Source organism: Netta rufina (assembly GCF_964035555.1).
Source record: "Netta rufina genome assembly, chromosome: 1".
Taxonomy (NCBI): Eukaryota; Metazoa; Chordata; class Aves; order Anseriformes; family Anatidae; genus Netta; species Netta rufina.
Window position 1 is genome coordinate 131626749 of NC_140123.1, and position 17013 is coordinate 131643761.

Sequence of the window (17013 nt, forward strand, 5' to 3'; positions counted from 1 at the left end):
GTGATGTGGTGCTATTTATTTCCTTCCCACACTATTCTCTCCTTTCTGCTCTTCCACTGACAAAATTCCAGCATATGTCTCTTGATTTGCTGAGTTGCAGTCTGTGTCCTACAGCTGGGTTTATTTTCCTAATACAACATCTGCGTGGAGTTTGATAAGTAACAGAGGCTCAGACGCTAATGATTTAACCTGATATGGGTGAGATGAATGTCCAGTATTACCTGTGACTGTTTTACTCTTGTTTTGACTACTTGGTGAAAAAAAATGAATAGAAAATCCAAAGCAATATTCCATAATGTAACTACTAGCAACTGTGTTAAGGATGTTTAACGTGCTCTTCCTTGTGTGAAAGTACAGCCTCTCTGCTGTGTAAGAATTTAAAAAACTATGTGAACCACTAATAATTGTTAGTGAATCCACAGTCTGTAAAGCCGAAACATCACTTGACAAAAACATGTTGTGATGATTTAGAATTTAATGAGTATTGCTTTGTGACTGAAAGATAAGTGTTCAGGCTGTGGTGGTGAAAATAACTGTATACGTGTCTTAAGTCTCTGGAGATCCTGAACATCCTATTATGAAATTTTTGGCCATAATGTTAATAGTAGCTACTCTCATAAGGCTTCAGTGCATAACAATTGTGGTCTAGCATTTTACAACATGCCAGTCCTTCCTTTCTAGATCTTTGAGATTTTTCTTGTCATAAGTGGCCAGAAAACATGTTTACACTGGAGTTGCTGCTTATTGAGTCTTAACATATAGCCCTGGCAGGTATTAGAGAGAAAACAGTTTGCCTTTACAAAATTCAGTGATGCCAGCAGAAGAGGAGAGACTAAGAGACTAGAGGAAGTTTTACTGCTTTGGAGCTGTTCTTTTACATTGCTGTCAAAGTGAAGCTCCCATTTGGTGTTCAGCATAACAGATATGTTCAGTTGAAGTATTATTCAGAAAGCCTTTGACAAAGGTCTAAAAATAAACACTTCTCACATGTTCTCCTTGCTATGACATAGTATTAGGCAATGTTTGTAGGTCTGCCACAATGATGCTATTAAGCATCATTGTAGTAAGTATCCCTTCCAAGCTGATTAATATTAGTCTTAGTCAGCTGTTTGGGATTTGTTACCCTTTGCCTAGTTTGTTTGACTCTTTATGTATGCATTGGCTGTGATTTACTACTACAAGGGAGTCAGGGTATGCAGATCTAGAGCACTTGGAGGTTTTAGCATCTGGAAGACCTCCAATTTGAGGATTATTTCCCTTAAAAAGAAAATTAGAAAAGATTATTTCACAATCTCCTATATTTACAACTTAGCAGTGGCAGATGCTCGTGACTACCTAGTGCAGTGCTTAGTATTTCATAATGTTCTGGAAAGCTGATGAAATGCTGTTTACCACTTTTAGTTATTTATAGCAGGAAGATGTCACCTGGTATAAGATATAGCAAATTAAGTGCAGTATTCTGCATTTCGTTTGAACTATTTGAAAAATGAAATTCTGCTTGCATGTAGGTGGCTATTATATTTCTATATATGTTTCATACCTATTTCTTGTATGTCTACAGGTGCTGGTTTTCCAAAGCATTAAAGGGAAGGGGAGGGAAAAGGGAGGGGGAAATATGATTTCCCTCTCAAGAGAGTGAAAGAGTGAAAAAAAGAGTGACAAAAAAAGTGGAAAAAAAAAGTGACAAAAGAGTGAATCATTTTTCTAATTTATGACAATGCTTCTTTTTTCTTTTCCCCCAGCAACTGGCCTTGTCAGTAGAGTTGGCACTTAGGCCTGGAGTAGCAGACTACAGTAAGCCCGCTGCATAATCAGACATTCCCGTCTATCTTCATCTGCAGGTAAAAAGTTGTGACAAATTTCAGACATAAGTTTTACTCCTCCCTCTTGAAAGTACTTGTACATAAAGCATACCAAGAACCCTAGAGTTTAAAGAATTTCCGAAGTGCCACGTGTATACAGACATCACTTCCCACTTTCTTCCTAAGTTTAGCAATCCGAGCAAGTTCTCAGCTCCTGTTCTGTGAAACGTTTGCTTTCTCAAAAAGGTTGTGTTCTGGAGCATGCCTTTCGTGGTCCTGTCAATTTTGCCTCTCATATGATGATGTGATCCCAATGCATACATTTCTTCTAGCTGTGTAAGAAGGAGACCCAAGGCTAACCTGCTGCTGGAGAGTGTGACCTGAATGAGAGGAGACTCCTCTGTTGCTGGCTTCTCTCACTGTCAGACCTTGGGCAGCAGCTCTCTCTGCCAGCAACAGCTGACTGGTGACTTGTAGATCAGGCAGTCAGCTGTTGGCTGTGTGTAGGTTTTGGAATTGCAGGTTGCAGCTGCCTCTTTTTGCTATGGATGTTCTCTGAGCAGAGGGCCCCAATTCCTCCTAGATTGATAGAGTTCTCCACTCTCTGGAATCTTTACTTCATCTGGTGAGGGCACATTTTTATTGTTGTTCAAATAAAAGTTCTACAGGAGAAGTAAAGTACTATGACTCCGTAAAACAACCCTTTGCCCAGTCCTGCATTCCAACTGTTTCACATTCTTAATCCAAGTGTATGTTTTTAAAACATAATGCTGGATACAGTGGAGACATTCTCAACTTGGCAACTCTGAGATTCCCCAAAATCTAGAAGAGATGTCAGGAAAAGAAAGCGGTAGAAGATAATGATTTTCCTGACAATGTGATTAATTCTTGATATAGTAGAAATATCAGAACTTTGATTTAAATGCTATACAAATATATACTGTCAGAATGCATTGGTATTATTCTTCATATTGCTTTTAGTTTCTAGTCCTCTGTTCTATGGTGTAAATTAAGTTGGTGAAGCAAGCAGGGGAAATGCATTCTTGTAATGTGTTCTGCAGTCTGAACGGAACAGAGTTAAATATATCTCTGCATTTGTTGTGAGTATTATTGAGTAAATTCCTTTCAGTGGAGCAAGTCTGTGGCTAGATGCCAAGTGACTAGTGTCACTCATTTATTTGTCACTTTGAAATGAGCTGTGCAAGCTATGCTCTTTTAAATGATTTTATTGACCAGAACAGGAGGTATGTGCCTGCAAAATATTCATCAAGATAGTGCTTGCCCATCTTCACAAGGGGAGGCTTACTTATGTGCCTTCACTTTTGAATAAATAACTTTTTCCTTATAAGGATCACTAGTATAGTTTATTATTTTTGTGACTTCAGACAAAGGGACAGTTGCTAGTATGTGGTTTATTAAAACACTTTTCTCCAGAAATCATGGAGTCAAATAGATTTTTGTACTTAAAAAAAAAAAACACCACACTTTTTTCAGTGTCAAAATATCAAATGTAACATTATGAGTTACATTACTATGTAACATTAAAAAATCAAAAAGTAACATTATACCCTTATAAAATTCTGTATTTCACACAATTCGGATAGTCTGCAGTCTGGTTCCCTCATCTCAGAACATAAAAGAATGGGATAATGTTTAGGGGAGAATGGTAAAGATGATGAAAGATGTGAGCAATTTTAGAAAGCTAGGATTTTTCAGTCCAAAAAAAAAAAAAGACAGCTTGATGAAAGGGAATAGGAAGGAAGCCTACAAGTTGTGAATGAGACTAAGGCAAATGGGACTTACTTTATTCACTCTTGCAGCACAAGAACAAGCAGGCGTCCTATGAAGCAGCTAATAAGGACCTAGCTAAGAACAAACACAAAGCAGGTAGCCCTGTGTAATTCCTTGCCACAAAGCCATGGAGGCTGAATAGCAGAAGATAAATCCAGTTGACGCTAATAAATACAAGTCACGCTTGAAAGTCCTGGAGCTGGGACCACCTGGAAGCCAATGGGGCATCCAGGAGAACTATAAAGCATTCTTGCAGCCTTTTGTTCTTCTCTAGGCATTTACTATGACTTATAGTTTCCCTTATGGTTTGAAAATTTAATTTCCAGTACAGTAGTTGTATTCTAGCTTGCTGGGTCAAGGTCTGTCATTGCCACAATAGCATCAGTCAGTGCTGCAGAGTCCTTGGTCGATGTTCCTCCAAAGGGACACTACCATGACACTACTTTTTCTTCATGTATATCATGTCAGAAGGCTCTTTCTTGTGCTTAATAAACAATAAAGACATTTGTGTTTGAATGAGAATTCGAACTTCACTTGTATCCTTCAGATGTGAGCAACTGCTGAGTGTTTTGTGGCTTGCATTGCGCAGAAGCACATGAAGCAGATGTCTAACCCTCCTGAGCTAAGAGATGCGTCTGCTGGCTGGACTCAAAAATCCTGGGTGTGGTCCCCTCCAGATCCATCTTCCTGCCATGTAATCAGGGTGGAATTTTGTTTTCATCTGAGTGCACTGAGTCATGAATCAGAAAATACCTCTTTCATTGATCTCTTTGGTAATTTTTCCTCCTCTGCTCCCATCTCTGCTACTAGTATCTACTGAAAGAAATGAAGAGGTGGGACAAGTTCCCAGATGCTGTCTAAAAGGAGCTCTGGTTCAGAGAGAGCTTCTTCTCTAACATTCCAGGAAGTTCTTGTTAAGGTGACAAATAATCTCAAAGGAAATGTCACATTTCATTTTCATCGCTTCTCTTGTGTGTTTCAACTTATTGTGCATACACCTCTCATGCTGTCTTTGGATGGAGTCAGTACAGGGAAAAATAAATGAGATTGCTTTGACAATTATCACTGGGATCCTTGAATTTTGCCACATTCTTTGGATTATAAAAAATGCTTTTCATCTCTTCTGTCTCTATTCCCCTGCCACTCCAGAGTTGAATACCACACAATGTACCTCTTGTTCCCTTGCTATCTGTTTTGCAGCTTTTTAATGACCTTGTGCTTGTTGAGACTGGTGAGATAGCATAGGTGAAGTTGAAGATACTGTGGTGTGTGCATTTATTTCCTTCCTTTTCCTTACTTTTTCACACTTATATTATGTGTAACTTCTTGCTTTCTTGTTAAAGGGTGATTTTATTTTCTTTCCACTTCTTGTCCTATGTAAATTTGTTGTAATGTAAAACTCAGATCTTGTGTCCAGATTTACACAATCACAGAATCATCAAGGTTGGAAGAGACCTCCAAGATCACCTAACACTAACCAGTCCTTCACTAAACCATATCACTAAGCTCTACGTCTAAACATATTTTAAAGACCTCCAGGGATGGTGACTCAACCACTTCCCTGGGCAGCCCATTCCAGTGCCTAACAACCCTTTCAGTAAAGACGTTCTTCCTAATATCCAACCTAAACCTCCCCTGGCACAACTTTAGCCCATTCCCCCTCATCCGTCACCAGGCATGTGGGAGAAAAGACCAAAACATTTGTAACACCTGTACTTCAAGCCTCTTGAATGCATTTCAAGTTGAATGTTATGACTCTTTCTGAGGAAATGCACTAGTCTTATATTTAAATATATTTTTTCTCAATATTGTCAGAATTGGGACTCGTTATTTTCTTGCCAACCTTGGGCAGACTGGAAATAGAATGTAAGTGGAGAGAGTATGTCTGGAAACAAGGGCAGAAGTATTGATAATAAATGATGACCGTGGGGGGTGTGTGGAAATGCCACATACATGTACATGTAGAGACAGGAAAGCCTACCTTTTATACTTCATAAATGTTTGATTCCTTCTTTGCTATATGGGACATGGGATGCTAAATCCAAACTCTTGGTGGTGCAGGCAAACCATTTCATCTTTCATTTTTTCATGAATTAAGTGAGCTTTGGCGGGGCTTGCGTCCTCTCACTTCTGTGCTTGCTGGTTAGGCTTTTTCTATAGAACAGTGAAAAGAAATGGGATCATGCATTTCTTGTGGATTCTGACTTTAAATTTTATTAAGTTAGCCTGGCTAACCTTTTTGAGAACATCATTTGATTTTCATTGATACATGTATATTGGTCATTAGGGTCTTCTGCAATGCTGTTTCCTTTGTAGTAAAAAGACATAGAGGGGCCTCGTGATCAGCTTTTTATGGTAAGTGGTCACTAAACATTTGAGAGGAAAACTATGTGTGTATTATGAGGAAAACTATGTGCGTATTACTCTTTACAACTTGAAGCTACCAACAGTTTTTCCACTTGATGTTTGCACAGAAATTACTGAAAATGTAGTTTTCCCAGATGGTAAATGCAAACATACTATTAATTTTTGCACTAATTGAAATGCACATTAGTCATTTTTTCTGGCAAGAAAGAAATGTTACTTTTGGAGGTATGTCAGTCTGATATAATCTTCTTTCTTCTTTTCCATTAACAATCAACAATTTTGCATATTGCTTCCTACAAAAGATAGCTTCAGAAAGTTTAAGAATCCTAGGCTTTCTAGGCTTTAAGGAAACTAAGTTTACCTTTGAATTTAGGGTTAAAGGGTTTAGTAAATTGTTATCATGAAGAAGAAAAAAATAGCAGTCGAATGGAGTCCATCCCATTAGTCAAATCTGCACAAATCTCAATATTATCTTCAAGTTAAACAGATAATTCATCACTTGATAGGGAGAGAAGCATGGATGCCTTTTTCACTCCACTTGTAAATCTAGCTTTGTGTTTTTAATTTTAAATTCTATTTATATAACCTTTCAAAAGTCTGAAAAGATTTCTAATTGATGTCTTAAAGCTTCTTCAGGAAGCTGTAGAACCATACATCTTGTCACAGAGCTGATCAAATCTGACACCTGTCATTTGTAACAGGATTATTATATTTGGACAAAGCATCTCTTTGAATTCTATAACTAACACACACAAACTAAAAGCCCGTGTGCTTTCAAACAAAATTTTAAGATTCCAGGTTTCTTCTAAAAGCAAATATACTATGGTTGTATAGGGCTTGGTGCTGGGGAGGAATTATTGCCAGAGTGTTCTTTTCCAGTTCAACAGCAAAGTTCTTTCTGAAATGAGGAAAAAAGAATTAGTGTTTTGTTTTGTTTTTTCCCTTTACTACTTTTGTGAACAAAACCTAACTTTTCAACTTTTTGTTTGATCCCCAGGCTTTCCAATCAATTTGGATTATTAGCAAGGAAGGTGAAGTGAAGGGTTAGACTGCCAGAAGTCATTGCATTATACTCTAATAAGTGAGCACACTTCTAAATAAGGTTCAAGCCTCTCCCTTACCAGAAGGCATTTGAATCGACATTTCTGCCACAGCCAGCCTACAGGTTTTTCTAACCTGAATCTCCTCAGTTTGGTACATTGCGACAGCTTGCTTCTTTATTTGACTGTTTCTTTGAGAGATTCCTGGGGTTCAAGTCCCTATAGCAGTCAGACCCTTAGTTGTGTGCACGAAGTGAGAGGGTACCTGGAACTGTTTTCCACTATCTTGTAGCCTGATGATTAGCACCATTTCTTGGGGCATGGGAGATCCTCATACTTCTTTTCCCAGATAAAGATGCCTTAAACCAGGATGTTGGCAAAGGAGTGATATATGTACTCGTGAACTTTCAGTAGTTCATTAAGGAATACTATGCAGTTTTAGCATAATTACTTGATCTGAAGTAGAACATAATTTGGGAGGCTTATAATTTTGATTTAGTTCTTCTCCAATTTGGAGAAAGGTTGTATTTTTGAAGATGTTCGTTGTCAGATACTTGCTCTCAAGAGACACTATGTGTTTGATTAATTTTCCTATGAACCCATTAGTATGTACAAAGCTAAGCATGTGTTCAAACCTCCTTAGGCTTCAGGCCTTGTCTTTGTTTTCATGAGTGGAAAATAAGATCTTGTAAACCACATTTGTCTTCATAAATTATTCGGTAAACATTGGGAAGTAATATCTAAGGGAATGAGGAAATACAAAGAATGGCTTGAAAAGATTCATCTTTCCAGTGCTCCTTCCACACACAGAAATACAAATTGATTCTGCATGGGCAGAGGAAGGGAACAGCCCCTGATGCATGGAGAATCCCCGGTGCTGCTGCCCAGGCTGCTGGTTGCGCTCCATTATTTATTTGTGTGAAGGTTGCTGCTCTGCACATCAGTACCAGTAACTGTAGAAACACCTGATAAGACTGGAGCTTTTCCAGTGGAAATTGTACTAACAAACTAACTCTGTGCCAAGCTGACAGCGACTGATGACTCTAATGGTAGACAAAGAGCTAAATCCAAGTAAATATTCTAAGAGAAATTAAGTAAATTTTAACATACATTTATCTCCAGCCTTTTCAAATTGTCTACCAAGGGAGGTGTAGAGAGAGAATACAAACTTTTTTTTTCCTGTTATTGTTCAAAAATGACATGGTTTAAAAGACTGTATAATAGCATTTTAGTATAGGACTACCCTTCACCGCGATTTTTAGTGTTCCTGTTGCAAAACCCTGGGGCATGGGAGAGTTGTATTTACATGTATATATGAATGTGTTCTATTGTGATACCCAAGAACCTTACTTGCAGAGTGCAAACTCCAAAACTGTTATACTAATTCAGTAATAATGCTAGTAGTTTGCTGTTATTAAGTAAAAGATAGCTATCTTATTCTGGAGCATGCTAGGATGATACATGTTTAATTTTATTCATGCTGCTTTTGATATAAGTGGTGAAAAGAGTCAGTAAAAACTAGCTGCTATGTGTATGCCCATTCATCTTCCCTATGTCAGGAAGAAAATAGAGGTTATTCAGGAAGTGATATTTCTAGAAACCCATTTATCCAAACAGAAAGATAAATAATTAATGACTGCAGTTGAACAGGGTTTTCAATAAATGGGAATAATATTAATTGTATGGCAGTGTTCATTTGTTTCTCTGAAAACAATGTTCTTCTCATGTACGTAACTAACTTTAGAAACTTAAGACTTCAGAAATGGATTTGATTTCAACAGGCTCAGACAGGATCAGATAGCTGTAATAGTACTTGAAGAGAAAATTCTGGTAATGCACTGCCTGTAACACAAACAAATAAATTGCTTTGATTATTAGCTCTGGTCAAATAATTATACAAACATGGAAGGACTTGCATCTGAAGTAGATAGAGTCAGGAAGCTGAAATTTAGTGTTCTGTTGAGGGTCCTGTAAATGTAAAGATGACATTTATTTACAATCTTTGAGTATATCCAAGTCTATCTAAAATAGATTGAAGAAGCTTGCTAGACTTTAAGTATAGAAACAAAGGCTTTATTCAAACAACCTACTGTAGCAATATATATGTCCTTGGCATTTCAGTGTAACCAGTGATGCATTTTTTTTTTTTATTTTTTGTTTTTTGTATTCTTTCAGATCAGAGCTCTTGGAAAAATAGTAGCAATTGTCTGGTTTGGGGGTTAGGGAATGTTGCAGGCAGTGGCTTGTTTTCCAGCTAGCTGTAAAAATTGTGCAGCATGTGTGGCCTGTGCTACATCTCCCCTCCACAACTGCACTCTCCATCCTTTTCTTAGAAATCAAAGTCATGGCGTACAAGTGAATACAAGAACCATTAGATATATTAATATATGGCTCTTAGTTTAAGCTTGTGGTGTGGGCTCGGTTCCCTACTCATGCCCTCTTTAAACCTGTATAATTTTTGTGACATCAGTATTTGAGCCCTATTAAGTGTAGCACGTTGCTCATCGTTCTGTTGCTGAAACTAATGTAGCAGTCCATGCCTAAAGCACATACAGATTACTTTCCACTATGTCGTATGTTAGTGATGCATTTATCATTTACTGTGATTCGTTGGGCAATATGCTTGTGCAAGTTCTTGTTCAGCTCCTGATTTCATGTGTATGTAGACGTTGCAAGTTTCAGATACAAATAAATGTACGTTAGTACAGATTCTAGGATACGACCAAAAATGGGTGTGCAAATTTGTTAAGTATCTCTACATGTTTTATGTGCGTGTAAACAGGGTCATTTCAGCCACAGGAGAGAGAACTTTGCCAAAAAGTGTTATCACAGATTTTCAGAAGGGCTTGTGTAACTTGTTTTCTTTGTGGTGGGACTCGATGAACAATAGCACAACATGTGGGGTTCCTTATCATTTAGTCATAATTTTTTGTCTGTTGTTTAGAACATGCAATACCCTATCTCCTACATGCATTTTTCTCATCTCTTCCATAGAATCATAGAAAATGTTGGCTAGAAGGGTCCTTTGGAGGTCAGGTAGTCCAACATCCTGCTTAAACAGGACCATCACCAACACAGGATGAAGTCATCTGTGGATTTGGTCTAGCCAAGTCTTGAAAACCTACAAGGCTGGAAGTTTTCACAACCAGCCTGGATAGCCTGATGGCTCCAGAGCTGCCCTTCCATCCTTGGAAGAAGTTTTTCCTAATGTCCATTTTGAATCGCCATGCTGTTCTTTGTATTCAAAGCTCTTTGAGCGCTGGTTGGAGTGCTCAGTTCTCTCGCTCCCATGTTCTGGGATAGTTAATAATTTCTAACTTCCAAATAAAACCTTTTTATTTTTTAAACAAAAATATTTCTTTCATTAAGATTAATGGTAGTACTTGATATATTTTTGTCTTTGGAGCTGAAGTACGTTATAGTTTCATCCCTAAAACATAGCTCTGAAAAATATGAAACTTGAATGTGAGTGCAGCGAACCCCTTGGAAAAAAAAAAAAAAAAAAGTAACAAGTAGCAGTAGTTTCCACCTTATGGCTTGTGGTCTGCAATAGTGGAAAACATAGATTTATGTCCATCATATATGAAAATTTTCGTTTTCAGTTCCATGGTGGCTATTACATGTCTTTTCCTACATGCAGTTGGTGCAAAATTTATGGTCAAACTGGAAAGAGAATTTTATCTAGAAAATACAGGTAGTAATGTAGTTCTACAATGGAATCTCAAAATAAGTATCAAAAATAGATACAGAATTAGTGAAGTCACCACTTTCCTTCCTTCCTCTGTGCCAGTAACATGCTATCAAAGTGCTCTGTAGGTAAAGACAAAGAGCTTCTAAAACTGCATGGAAAGGGACCTGCATTTCATAGTCTATAACAAGTGGTTCACTGTAAACATAAGTCAGTGATCCTAAATTGAATTTACACCATTCTGACATCTGAAACCAAATGTAATGAAATTCAGTTTCATAAAAAGAACTGAAGAGTAATGTGAGGCGGGGGGGATGACAGCCCACAAACAAAAACCCCAATGTGCAGTGAGTCAAATAGATTTGGATTTTGTGGTTCTGGTTAAGTTTTGGTAATTCTTTTCCTTATTTCCATTCTTTTTCCATTCTAGCAAGTTTTTTTTTCTCCCTTTTAGGTCATATCTGAGATATGTATAGCTCTTACTTAAAATATGCTCATGAGCTGCAGTAGATCCCTTTGCAGGGAGTTAAAGGGATACAAAGGCATGTGCATACATTATCATAACCTTTTCACAGGTATGTCATAAACACTTTAGCTGCTAAGTTTGCACAAAAATTTAGGAATATTGAGGTGACGTGTTTATTAGCCAATTGGATGGGGTATTCACTAACATGAAAATTTGTGGGAATGCATGAGATGTTTTTGTTTGTTTGCTTGTTTTTAATAAAATAAAGTACCAACAGTTCTTAAAGACTTTCTAAAACTGCCACCTGCCTTTCTGTATGAAACCACAGAGGTACTCTGTAGGTTGAGCTGTGCATATGTCTTGATATGCTTGGGCCATTCGTTCTGATGTTGAATTCTCTGGTTCCAAGCTAGGATTTAACTGCTGCAGTGCTCCCTTAGCAGTTCTGTTTGGCTTTCGTGATGTTCATTTCACTATTTAACAAAACTTTCTTGTTTCTCAGTACTTCATTGCACCCTCTGCACGAGCTGACATCTGACTTCTGGCCTACTTGGACTGATTCCTCTATTAAGTGAGAGGAAGGTTGTGCTTGTTCACAGTTTAAATGATAAACTTCATTGGCAGTGATTTACACTAACCTGAATTTGAAATGAGTTAGTTTCCTGTGCTTAATTAAGCTTTACTTTTTTTTTTTTTTTTTTTTTTTTTTTCCTTAATGCTTCACTTTGTATTTAGCTTTCTCTTGCTGCAGTGAGCAAATACCTGAGCATAATCAGTCCTTACAGCCTGTTAGCTGATTTTTTGTATTCTCTCAGGAGTTGCGCAGGGGATCTGGAGTGTGGGGTCTGGGGTCTTTTGATTTCCAACAATAGCTAAATATTGAGACTGTAGCCTGACTTCTATAGTCTTTGCTCATGTATTGCCCTAGCCCAATTTAAGGATCCCAGTGCCTGACATTGTCTGGAATTTCACTGCTGCGGTTGTAGCCTTTTTCCACGTGTTTTTGCAGTGAGCTGGCACTAATGCCACAGCATATAAGTGGGCTAAGGAGGTTCTGTGGAGATGTCTTAAGTTCTTTGTTAACAGAAAGTTCTGCATGTTGTACTATTTCAAAAGTTTCAGGGTGAATCCATTTGTCTTTCAGGGAGTGTGGAAATAACATCATTCTGTGGTAGGCTCCACTCTGAGACAATGAGTGCTTTCTACCAGTGTGTGTGGGCCAGGCAACATCCTTGGTACTTCTCTCTCTGAGACAACTTCAAGGTTAAAACTAACCATAGATTAGATAACTGGAGTTGGGCTTCAAGGTGAAGTACCATTTCATGAAGGGCAACTTGACCTCTGCAAGCAATTCTAAAAATAAAAAAATATTAAAAAAATCTCTGGTGTCTCAACACTATCTGCCAATTATATTGTCCTATACTATTGTGCCAGAAGATACTTGTCTTCTTATCTTGCAACATGACAAGAAGTATCAGCAGAAGCAAGAAATCTTAAGAGTTATATGTTAGTATAATAGGACTGATGGTTTAGCTGTTCTGACTGCTCCTTTGATATGGAAGTCAGACTTTAGTAACCATTTCTGGTAATTACTTGTACATTCAGTCTTACTTGATCCATGACTTAAAAGGTTGCTTCAGGTAAGAAAGATTGACTGTTTAACTCCCTGGTTAATATGTACATGTTTATATTAACCAGCCCCTATACGTTGACATTCAAGTAAAAATTAAAGCAATTTATGGTGAAGGAAACTTCTGGAAACAGCCTAGATGATCCAGCACTTCTCAAGTGTGTCCTAAAATTGTAGGTGATGTGCTGTTTTGCTTTGGAGTGTGGTTTCTTCAAAACTTGCTGTCCCTGAGGTATACTGAAAAACTGAAGATATAAAAGATAGTCAATGAATTAGCTTTTCAATTTTAATGCAAAGATGTGTCTGTCTTCAGGCTTCCTTTCCTCCCTTAGGTTAGTGCTTTCAGAAAGTTAAATGGCTGGATTTTTTTATATAAAGTTAAATATAAGCTTTTTTTTTTTTTTTCCTTATTACTGAGTAGCACATGTAGAGATATGCATCTGGTCCTGTTTTAGTCACTGTTGGTCTTCTAATGTGTTTTAAAGAGATGACTTTTTTGTTTCACACTGTTCACCTAGTGATACTGTACTGGAGGCCCTGTGCTTTGGCAAGCGTATGCTGTTAGCTTCTGTAACTTGTAATCTTTGCTGCCAGCACTGTGTATGCATTTATATGAAAGGGATTTTTTCCCAAACTGTGTAAACAGTATTAAGAACTGAAAATTGTTCCATACCATGACAATGCCTTTAATTAAGAGGCTTATAGAATTGAAATCCTTCTTGCTTCTTCTGCAGTCTCAGGTACATTACTTATTTGGCTTCATAACAACTTGACAAGAGGAGTGAGACGTGCTTTCATCTAATATAGATACTTACCTAAAGTCAAAGATGGGTTTTGAGGCACTTCAAACAAAGGAAAGTCTAGAACTAGAACCCTATCTAAGCAAGTCTTCCTCAGCCTTGTGTCCAATATTTAAACCTAGGGTCCTTGAGAAAGGCTTCAAGCCGTGAATCTGTTTTGTGTAGAGCAGCTTTCCACCTCACCAAACCCAACTGAGGGGACAACATGCAAGAGAGATTTGTCGGCAAGCACATTCATCTCTGGGGTGTTTGGTACTCTGATAGGGTGACTATCCCTCAATATTCACCTCCCTCCTTTTGCTATGCTGTGTAGAACTCTGGCCTTCAGGTGTTACAAAGTCTGTTCTAGGAGCCCAGAAATTGTGTAGCAGTGTCTAGTGTATCTATAAAGAAGTCTTGCTCTTGGCCTGTCTTTACCAGCTAATATAGATAGCCCCGTAGAGTTGCTTCCAATTTTGTCATTACTTTCTGTCTTCAGTACTGCTTTGTGAAGCTTTCACATCTGTTCTAGAAGCTGAAGTGCTATCAACTCCAGTTTCATTTCAAGCTTGAAAATGTGCTGCTCAGGTATCTGTTCTGACAATTTCACAGAATTTCACAGAATTTTCTAGGTTGGAAGAGACCTCAAGGTCATCGAGTCCAACCTCCAACCTAACGCTAACAGTCCCCACTAAACCATATCCCTAAGCTCTACATCTAAACGTCTTTTGAAGACTTCCAGGGATGGTGACTCCACCACTTCCCTGGGCAGCCTGTTCCAGTGCCTCACAACCCTTTCAGTGAAGAAGTTCTTCCTAACATCTAACCTAAAACTCCCCTGGCTCAACTTAAGCCCATTCCCCCTCGTCCTGTCACCAGGCACGTGGGAGAACAGGCCAACCCCCACCTCGCTACAGCCTCCCTTGAGGTACCTATAAAGAGCGATAAGGTCACCCCTGAGCCTCCTCTTCTCCAGGCTGAACAAGCCCAGCTCCCTCAGCCGCTCCTCGTAGGACTTGGTCTCCAGGCCCCTCACCAGCTTCGTCGCCCTTCTCTGCACCCGCTCAAGCACCTCGATGTCCTTCTTGTAGCGAGGGGCCCAAAACTGAACACAGTACTCGAGGTGCGGCCTCACCAGAGCTGAGTACAGGGGGACGATCACCTCCCTAGCCCTGCTGGTCACGCTGTTCCTGATACAAGCCAGGATGCCGTTGGCCTTCTTGGCCACCTGAGCACACTGCTGGCTCATATTCAGCCGACTATCCACCATCACTCCCAGGTCCTTCTCTGCCTGGCAGCTTTCCAACCATTCCTCTCCCAGCCTATAGCTCTGCTTGGGGTTATTGCGCCCCAGGTGCAGGACCCGGCACTTGGCCTTGTTGAACTTCATGCAGTTGACCTCAGCCCATCGGTGCAGCCTATCCAGATCCTCCTGCAGAGCCTTCCTACCCTCAAGCAGATCGACACACGCACCTAACTTGGTGTCATCTGCGAACTTACTGAGGGTGCACTCGATGCCCTCGTCCAGATCATCGATGAAGATATTAAAGAGGACCGGCCCCAGCACCGAGCCCTGGGGGACGCCACTAGTGACTGGCCTCCAACTGGACTTGGCTCCATTCACCACGACTCTTTGGGCCCGGCTATCCAGCCAGTTTCTAACCCAACGAAGCGTGCGCCAGTCCAAGCCAAGAGCAGCCAGTTCCTTGAGGAGAATGCTGTGGGAGACGGTGTCAAAAGCCTTGCTGAAGTCAAGGTAGACCACATCCACAGCCTTTCCCTCATCCACCCAGCGCGTCACTCTGTCATAGACAATGTTATTCTAAATAATATATTTAAAATTGATCTCGCAGCAATGTGTTTGTGTTTTGATTCAAAGTTGAGAGCTCATACCACCATTTGCTTTTGTTTTTATAACTTAATGTTTGAGGGGTGATGGCACATGGAAGAAAGCATGAAGACTCAAGCAAGGCTGGTATCTGATCTCTTTTCCTGCAGGTTTTCTTAGTGTGTTTATACTTCAAAGTATGTTTTGACAGAGTGCAGCAGTTATTGTGCAGCTGAAAGTGGATTACAATATTGTTTGTTTAGGATTCAGAAGCCTCATATTAGATTGCTTCTTGTCAGCAAAGCACAGGATATACCACATGGTGTCTGCACATGGAAACAGTATGACCCCAGGCGTAGCTGTGGAATTCAGATAGTGATGCTATTCTCTATCTTTTTTATTTCTCTGGCAACAGGCATGAGATTGTATGAGTATAGCTTGATGCAATAGTTGATATGCATTAACGTTGTGGAAGCACAGATTTCAGTAATAGCTTGGAAGTATCGTACTGCCTGGATATACCTAGTTATTAAAACAATACTAAAGCAAGCATCTTACTGAATTTGAAAGCTCTGAAGTTTTGTTAGTCCTGTCCAAATGTTTCAACTTTTACTGTATCTAGGATCCCAGTGAGCTTTTGTAAGCACGAGGACTGTTAATAATTGAACAAGGAGAGCTTCAGCTTCAAAGTTGTTTTTAATTAAAGGCTTTCCCCTCTGTGGACTACTCCCACGTAGAGGGTTGGAAACTCATAAGTTTCCATGCACAGAATTTTTCTTTATTTCCTGGGGAGGACATGAGGGGCAACAGATTTGACCACCTACAAAAGATGTAGACGTTGCAGTGAAAGCAACTGCTTCCTCTCTAGACAGAGATTGGCTGGGAATGAAAATAAGAGTTGAAAGTTTTGATTGTACTTTCCTTCTTGCAATCAGTGTGCAGCATGACCCCATTTTACAGAAAAATCCAGACTGCTACTATTGTTGACTATGCTGGTTGCCTACACACAGATTTTTAAGTGCTTGAGAGTTGTTAGGCGATTATAGCAATGGAGCCAGGAAAAAGTTTAAGCTGGTCAGTTTGCTAAAGGGGGAATTGCACTTGAATTCATGTTATGGTGAAAACACTAAAGGTAGTCTTATGGTGACCTGTAGGTCAGGGAATTTGTTATTCTCTTACCAATATCAGTACGCAGAACATGGACAGCATACCTGAGAGTGTCTTCTAGGGGTTCAGGGACGGGCTGGGATCTGCCTTGCAGGCCTGCCTCTTCCAGTGCCTTCCCTTCAGAGACAAGCTGTTTCTGAAGGGTAGTACCTCTTCAAGGGACTTAAACTGGGATACCTTTATGTGCACAATGCACTACTTACATGAGAGCATTCCACTCTAAATTGATAAAGATTTGAGCAATCAAGTTCTCCTGGTTTTGAGTGGATACAAATATGCTGAGAAGCACGATTGTGAAATGAAGTGAACTGCCCCTGCGAATTCTGTTATGGTACCCAGTTTGTCATATCATGTGTTTTCAAATATTATATTACTTTATTCTGCTCTTGTGGAGGTTGGTCACCTCTGTCCATGCCAATGGCTGCGTTGTTTATACAATAATACAGTAAAAGGAG

At 39.3% G+C, this 17013-nt stretch overlaps 1 protein-coding gene across 2 annotated transcripts in view; it reads left to right on the plus strand.

Moving 5' to 3' along the window:
• The window catches only part of RASSF8 (Ras association domain family member 8), a 92564-nt gene that overhangs the window by 41041 nt on the left and 34510 nt on the right, over positions 1–17013 (plus strand). The window contains exon 2 of one of the 2 annotated variants that reach the window (XM_084298225.1): positions 1743–1841. The exons of the other annotated variant lie outside the window; for it this stretch is intronic. The gene's annotated coding sequence lies outside the window, so the exon portion shown is untranslated. The remainder of the gene's footprint in view (positions 1–1742; positions 1842–17013) is intronic. 2 annotated transcript variants of the gene reach the window in all.